The sequence below is a fragment of the Akebia trifoliata genome, unplaced genomic scaffold (assembly GCF_017979445.1).
Source record: "Akebia trifoliata isolate Shusen 1 unplaced genomic scaffold, ASM1797944v1 Contig01087, whole genome shotgun sequence".
NCBI classification, from domain to species: Eukaryota; Viridiplantae; Streptophyta; class Magnoliopsida; order Ranunculales; family Lardizabalaceae; genus Akebia; species Akebia trifoliata.
In genome coordinates, this window is record NW_028237481.1 from 13,364 (window position 1) to 22,136 (window position 8,773).

At 35.7% G+C, this 8,773-nt stretch overlaps 1 non-coding gene across 1 annotated transcript; it reads right to left on the reverse strand.

Moving 5' to 3' along the window:
- Positions 1 to 6,096: 6,096 nt before the first annotated feature.
- LOC147380703 (small nucleolar RNA R71) lies at positions 6,097 to 6,203 on the reverse strand. Its single transcript, XR_015175168.1, has one exon. It is a non-coding gene; the product is annotated as a small nucleolar RNA R71 (small nucleolar RNA).
- Between the last annotated feature and the right edge of the window lie 2,570 nt (positions 6,204 to 8,773).

The window sequence follows — 8,773 nt, forward strand, 5'->3', positions numbered from 1 at the left end:
AACAACTCTTTCTCCTGTGCGGTATAACGTCTCTCAGAATCATTGAGCTTCAAATTTTCATAAGCAAGCAGGTGCCCATCCTATAATAACACTCCTCCAATAGCAAAGTCAGATGCATCTGTCTGAACTTCAAACGGCTTGGTGATGTCAGGTAGAGCTAAGACTGAGTCTTGCATAACAGCAAGCTTGAGGTCTTCAAACGCCTCATGACACTTGTCCAACTAGGACCAAATATGATCTTTCTTTAACAGGTCTATGAGAGGTGCGGCCCGTTTGAAATACCCTTGGACAAAACATCGGTAATAGTTCACAAGACCAAGGAATGACCTGAGTTCTGTGATGGTAGAGGGGGTTTTTAATTCATCAATAGCTTGCACTTTCTCCATGTCCATTCGAATCTGTCCATTACCCACAACGTGGCCAAGAAACATAATCTGCTCTTGAGCGAATGAGCACTTCTCTAGCTTGACATACAATTGATTGTCGTGAAACACTTGGAATACCTTGCGTAAATGTTGAACGTGCTCTTCAAGGATAGAACTGTATATTATGATATCATCAAGATATACTAAAATAAACTTGTCGAGATACTATCTGAAGAGGTCATTCTTCAAGGTGCAGAATGTCGCAGGTGCGTTCATAAGGCCGAAGGGCATGACTAAGAACTCATAAGCACCATACCTGGTAGAACAGGTAGTTTTTGGCTCATCTCCATCTGCAACCCGTACTTGATAGTACCCTGATATCAAATCTAACTTGGAAAAATACTTGGCTGCTCCAAGTTGATCAAACAAATTGGCAATCAGTGGAATCGAATACTTATTCTTGATGGTAACCTTGTTCAGTGCTTGGTAATCTACACAAAGTCGCAATGACCTAGCATGATTCTTCTAGAACAAAATAGGCACCCCATAAGATACCTACGAAGGTCTGATAAATCCAGATTTTAGAAGTCTATCAAGTTGCTTGCGTAGCTCAACTAGTTTCGGAGGACTCATCTTGTATGGCCCCTTTGCAAGAGACTTGGCACCAGCTACTAGTTCGATCTGATGATCAATAGGCCTACGTGGCGGTAGGGCCTTTGGAAGCTCCTTCGACATCACATCATCAAATTCTGTTAAGACTTGCTAGACTAATGGGGGAGTTGAACTATGGTCCTAATCATCAGGTTCAACTCGTAAGATAGCAAGATACGTTTGCTCACATTTCTTCAACCCTTTCTTCAATTGAAGGGCTGAGATCATATTTCCCTCTTCTTTACCTGTACAGAGAGGAATGAAGCTTGGACTTTCACCTAGCAAGCACAAAGTGTTGGCGAATGGCATCGGAACGGCCCTGTTCTATCGTAAAAAGTTCATCCCAATGATGACTCAGAACTCATTGAGTTGGAACTGCGAGTAGATTTAGCTTACCCCTCCATGTGCCTATCTTGACGGCCATGGACTTGGTCGACCCTTGTATAGGAGTGACCTCGAAGTTAATAGCTTTTATATGGCTTGAATCTTTTTCGAGCCAGATATTGAGGCGTTTCGTCTCTATGGGGGCAATGAAGCTGTGCATAGCTCCCGTATCAACCATTGCCTGGGTGGTCTTACCACCAATCTCTACATCAACATACATGAGATCCTTACATTGACAAATCTTCTGAGTCTCAAAGGTCTGTTTCATTGCATTCCATAGATGCATAGCTCCCATATGAGAAGATTCATCCTCATCTTTCTCACTTGAACTCTCGTGACTAGGGTCACTCTAGGAAGCTAACAATGCGTTCAACTTGCTCCTCTACGGGCACTTAAACATCATACTACGATGAGGATCATTATGTGTTGAGTTTAGTCCCACATCAGATACAAATTGCCTTGTCTCTCTCTTTATAGGTTCCTGGGCCTTTCCACTCATTACCAAGGTTTTGAGTTGGACACCCATATTTATCATGATATCAGAACGGGCATTTCTCTCCTCCACGTCACCCAATTCATATCTCCATGTGTTTTGCTCAATCCGATCCACACGTGTGGTGGCGTGTTGAGTTTAGTCTCATATTGGACATAAATTGCCTTGTCTATCTCCTTATAAACTCCTGGGCCTCTTCACTCATTGCCAATTGGTTTTGAGTTGGATACCCATGTACCTCAAAAGAATTTCCAATGTCATACTATGAAGAGGACTTGGTTAATATTTGTGGTGTTGAGTTCAGCTTCTCTGTTAAATTCTGAAGTTGTTGATGCATATTGAATACATGACCCTCCTACTTTTGTATCTAAATTTGTTTTGAAGCAATGTACTATATAATTGTTTTTGGTATTCCCTCACCCAAGCCTCTCACCCACTTTTTTATCTTCTACATATACCTATTGTGCCGTCAAAATTCGATGGACGGCTTTAATGGACCCTACCCCATTCATCCGAAGTCACTCCGAGCACTTCCCTCCCCGCTGCGGCATGGTACCTGCCAAAATCATTATGACACTCAAGTTAGAGAGGCAGAGAAATAGTATCAAAAAACTAGTTAGACCTCTGATACCTCCAAAAGATCCCCCCACAACAGTACTTACTATGCTACTGATAATCCCTGGCAGCAAATCAAGATTTCCCCCTTTTTGAGCAGCAATCCTGGATCTCCCCTGAATTTACGGGGTTGATTACCAAACAAAGATCTTTTGGATTCTCTTACTATTCTGCAAAGATTTCCTTCAAGATCTCTGAGATTGACATGCGCACATCAAATTTACAGTTATTCTATGACCATGCCTGCCCTGCCTAGTTGGCCTGGCTTCACTTAATGTTGTGCTGCCCTTTCAGTCATGCTAGGGTGATTTTTGTTTTGATCTGCCTTACTTTAAGGGCACCGCCCGTAGGCTGACCTGTGCATGGTACCACTTAATCAGCTTAGACACATGCATGGCTTAAATTAAAGCACAATTATTTCCCTCTACACTTATGAAATAAACATTAATCTTATAAGAATAAGATCATATATATATAGAAAAAATGAATGAAATAACATGAATATACCTTTGCAACTACATCATTATCTAAATCGTTTATTCCAAATGTGGGATCCAAACTAATCAATTCATTAATAAAAAATGTAAAATAAAAAACTTATTAAAGATTAATTTTTTGTTTAATAAAAAATAAGATAAATTCATGACCACTCACCATGATATTGCTCAATTCAGGTGTCAAAGCAATACTACCAGGCCTAGCGTGACTAGAGATGTGCAACTCTATTATGCTCGGCTAACTACCATCCAATCTCATTTTTCTCTATAGAATAGAAATCATATATGATATATCTATCAAAATAATCAAGTATCTACCCACATTTAATTATAATGTAAAACTAACCAACTCCTCAGTACTTTTCGCCACACCCTTTCTAATTGTATTATGTGGGGCTTTCATAGAGGTGATACGTTCACCATAACAAAACAATCTACAAGTGTAGCTAAGGCAACTAAATTCTCACCAATACATTGTCCATGCCCGTTGAAACTCGGACAACATCGTGGATAAGAAAATGAAGAAAAAGTGCGATCTATGGTTAATGTCGCAGAAGATGGTACATCTGTCGATCGAGAACTTAAATAGTCATGCAATGAATCATGTAGTTTGGAAACATCAAAGTTTGAATCACGAAACCCATTCTGTAACATATTGTCTGCATTTAAATAGTAACATACAAATAATTTATTAGAGCATAAAAATATTAAATATTAAATATTATAAATAAACATGCAGTAGAAATATTAGTAACTTACATCAATGTGGAAACATGGTATCTATACATAAGGCTGTGAAATATATAAGAGATATTACTGATAGTCTAATTTTCATCATTTTTTATAATATCTTTTTGAAGGGCTGATATCAAGGTATTTACACCCATATTTACAGTAAAAGAATATGAATCCTCAAAAGTATCCACAACTCGATTCAATCTCTTTGAAGCTTTTAATACGATGTGCCAATCATCTGTAGGTCTACTGTGATCCTTACAATAGAAGACTTGAGTTGCTTGTGATGCAATAATAAAAGGTTCATTATCATCTCTTGAATTCCTCATTAATCTTCCTAGATTAACATATCTCAAAATTATTTCTGGATCAACGACATAATCATTTGAGTCTTCTATACATATCCAATTGATGAGTAGGTTTTATACCTACGAATTAACCACTTTTAAATATAATATTTTGTTAATTTTATATTCTTTTAGTTGTTTTTATTTAAGTTTAGTTAGTTTTATACTTTTTATGTGATTATATGTTTTTATTTGATTTTTATGTTTATTTTACAGATTAAGAACAATATAGAACATTGGGATAGTTGCATACCTTTAGGAGAAATTCTGACTCCAAATTGATTCACTTTCGGAAAAAGAAAGTTAAGCATACAAGCTAAAAAGTCTTCAAGCCGCTGTTTGATAGAAAACGAGGTCGCGGTGAGAATTCAAGAATTGCACAACAGAAATATGAAAATACAAGCCACGACATGATATATTGGGAGGTCATGGCCTGCTTATGTTTCCAGCTTTACACGTTAATTTGTGGTGACTGAATTAAAGACGGATTTTGGGACTCTTAAACCCTAATGACTCCATACCTATAAATAGAAAAGTTTAACCCTTATTCAGAGACGAAAGTTTTAGATTTTTCTTGGAGGCACAAGATCGAGAAGGAGGATGAGAGCTGGATATTCGACTTTTGAGTTTTATCTTTCTGAATTTTATCTCTTCTCTTGATATTTGTAATCTCTAAGAATGACTGAATACTTTTGTGATTTTGTTTTCTTTTCAATGATGAACTAATTTCTATTCTAGGGTTATAATGGAACCTATTCATGATATTTCATTAGTTTTATTTATTTCTTCTATGATTCCACATGTGATTGTTTGTTTTATCATATGTTTAATGTGATTTAATTAACTGGCCATTGATTGAATTGATTCGATGAACCTTCATAATATCGACAGAGTTGTTTTGTGTTCATGACCTAGATAGAGTAACATACGCTAATTCGAGATAGACATATACTCAAGTTGCGTGTGCATCCTTTATGAGAACTTATTATTAATGAATTCTTCTTGATTTCATTCTCATAGACATATAGGGAGTTAGTTTAGAAGGGTATTTTTACATGACCATCAACAGAGGCTTGTAAAGAATTTAGTGCTCTTGGGTGACAATTATAGTGGTTTAATTTATCATAGAAGGAAAGATAATCTAATTAAGTGGATTGTTTGGGAGAAATTATAAACCTAGATTTTATCACTCATTGATTTTAAATCTACAAATTTATTTTCTTCGTTAGTTATTTTGTTTAGTTTTAATTCCTATTTTTACTTTTGTTTGGATAAAATTAGAGTGAGATAAATTGATAATTAGCAATAGATTAGTATTTAGTCTCCGTGGGAACGATCATTTCTTATCACTTTATTACTTATTTCGATACATATACTTGCGTGCGTAAATTTAGACAACAAGTTTTTTGCGCCGCTGTCGGGGACTAATTTATTAATCTTTTTATTAATATTAATTCAATCATATTTGATTTTAGACCAAAATTTTTTTTGTAGGTATTTGGCTAGTGTATGCGTAGTACGGGAAATTCGGAGCTTGTTCCTTTTGATCTTGAGATTGAGAAAACTTGTCGAAGAAATAGAAAAAATAAGCGAGAAGCTTCTCAACACCATACAATGGCCGACCAAACTAATGGTAATGAAGGTCCTAAGTCTGTGCGGGACTATGTTGTTCCATTGGTGGATGGGATTCACACTAGTATTCGTCATCCAACGATACAAGCCAATAATTTTGAACTCAAGCCGGCTACTATTCAGATGATACAAGCATTTCAGTTTGGGGTTCATATGTCGAAGATCCCAATGCACATTTAGCCAATTTCCTAGAGATATGTGCTACTTTCAAGTATAACGGTGTTGATGATGATGCCATCCGGTTGCGACTATTTCCGTTTTCATTGAGGGACATGGTGAAGAATTGGTTGAACTCATTACCAAGAGAGTCTATCACCACTTAGGATGACTTGACGAAAAAATTCCTTGCTAAATATTTTCCACCGTCAAAAACTGCAAAGTTGAGGAATGATATCACTACTTTCTTGCAGTTGGACAGTGAATCTTTTTATGAAGCATGGGAGAGGTACAAAGATTTACTTCGGAGATGTCCTCATCATGCTCTACCGGAGTGGTTGATCATCCAAATTTTTTACAATGGGTTGGTTGGATCTATTAGATCAATTGTTGATGCTACAGCAGGTGGATCTCTTATGACGAAGACATTTGAGGATGAGTATAATTTATTAGAGGAGATGGCCTCTAACAACTTCGAGTACCATACAGAGAGGATGAATCCAAGAAGAACAGCAGGAGTGCATGAATTAGATACTTTTACTGCTTTAACTGCTCAAGTGGCCTCTTTATTTAAGAAGTTGAATTCATTTGGAGTTTATGTCATTCAAACTCCTACTGTTATATGAGAGATTTTTGGAGACAATCATTCAGGAAATATGTGCCCTAATAATCTAGAGTCTCTAAATTTTATTGATAACAGACAAAATAATCCATATTCTAACTTCTACAATTCGGGCTGGAAAAATCATCTGAACTTCTCTTGGAGTAACAACAATCAAGTTGAAGCCTCTTCATCTACAAAACCCATGTTTCAATCGGGTTTTCATCCTCAAGCTCCCCTTAGAGAAAAGAAGCCTTCTTTGGAAGATCTAGTACATCATATGGGAACAAACACTAATCAATTCATGATAGATTCTAAGTAGTTCATGATAGATACTAAGCAGTTCATGACAGAGACTAGAACTCAACTCCATAGTGAAAGCGCCCTCAATCCGTAGGGTGCACGGATCCACTTTTGACCCTTGAGCTTTGGAAGTCGCCACCTAGTTATTACGGTCTAGGAACTGAAAATTGACTCTAAAAGGCAAAAGAAACTAATCTACGAAAAATAAGAAACTAAGTCCAGGGATCACATTACGGAGTTGGAAGGTGTTAAGCACCAACCCCGCCCGGCAAACGCCGGTCTCTACTAATTTTCAAATAGAACTACATTGCTAAAAAGACCTAATCAATAAAAAAAATAAAAAATACTTACCTTTTTCAAACGCAATGATTTTTTTCCCTCGGATCTGATAGAACAACTTCTTGTACAGTATTCTTCACTTCGTTCTGTCACCGGATCTGATTTCTAATCTCCAAGTTGAAGTATCTCTTTCTTATATCTGAATTCTTCGAATTTTTTTATGGGTTTTGGGGTGTTTTTGAAGGGCTTCTAGGTGTTTTTTGAGCTAAAATTAAGGTATGAGTGTTAGGTAAGGAGTTGGGACTTCAAAATTGAGGTTTATAGGCGGTTAAGAAGGCTTTTTGACCTACTTCTCTTAGGGTTTATGATTTGATAAAATAGGGTGTGAGGACCTCTATTTATAGATTTTTTAGGGGTTGATTTAGATAGAATTAGTGTTTAATTAGAGTTGTGTTTTAGTTAGACTTATTTTAGGTAGAGTTGTGTTTTAATTAGAATTGTTTTAGGTGGAGTTGTGTTTTAATTAGAACTCTATTAAATAGAGTTATTATTTAATTAGAACTCTATTAGGATTTTGACTTTTGGTTTTATTTAATTGACTTTAAGATTTTGATTTTAGTCTTAATTGATTGACTTTAATACCTTGACTTTAGTCTTGCTTAATTGACTTTAATTTTGACTTTAGTCTCACTTGATTGACTTTAATACCTTGACCTTAGTCTTGCTTCATTGACTTTAATTTTTTGGAGAACCCTCCTCTATTATATCTTTAATTCTTTGGACCCCCAAATGGATGGGTCCTTAAAGAAATATCTCACGAATCCTCAACAATTTTTCATAAGAGCCCGATTGATCGATTTTTTTAGTTTCAATTTTTAAATTAATTTCATTAATGTTTCACTTTAATTATTTAATATTTTATTTATTAATTTTGAAATTTTTAATTATGAAAATTGTGAAATTACCGTTTTACCCCCAGAGAGGACTTTTCACGTTTTAAGTCGATTTTTAATGTTCTAGGATGTTTTAGAATCAATTTTTAGTAAGAATTCATAGAAATATTAGTTTGTATCATTTATGAAATTTTTTGTGTGAAATGGTCATGAACTTTATGAGGGGCATTTTTGTAATTTTGTTAAATTCTGTGAAAATTAGCGAAATGATTTATTTGATTTCGATTTGTTATTTATGTATTTTAATGAGTTTTCCTAATCATAACGTAGGCTCTAGGGTTGTTTTGATGTTAGGGGTATTTTGATAATTTGATCATTTTTAGTGATTTTTATCGGAAAGCTTCTTTTTGTCTGTAAGATGATGATTTCTATGTTTTTGGGGTCGTATTTTTCTAGCGTAGTGTGGTTTCTAAAGTTTTGTCAGTTCAAGATACCTCATCCAGATTTCTGAAACATATGTCGTAATAAAATAAAGCATTGAAATAAACATCCATCATTGGGAATCATTGCAATCGGGTTGACGAGTTGATTAATCAGGCGGATGTAAAAATGGGATGTCTACACATAGCCAAGCAACTTCTATCCGGAATATGGAAATTCAGTTGGGTCAGTCTGCTTCAACAATTAACAATCGTCCACAAGGAACCTTGCCTAGCAATATAGAGACTAATTTGAAAAGAGATGGTAAGGAGCACTGCTATGATATCACATTAAGGAGTGAAAAAGAGTTGAATGATGTTGTCAAGGAACCAAATGAACCGG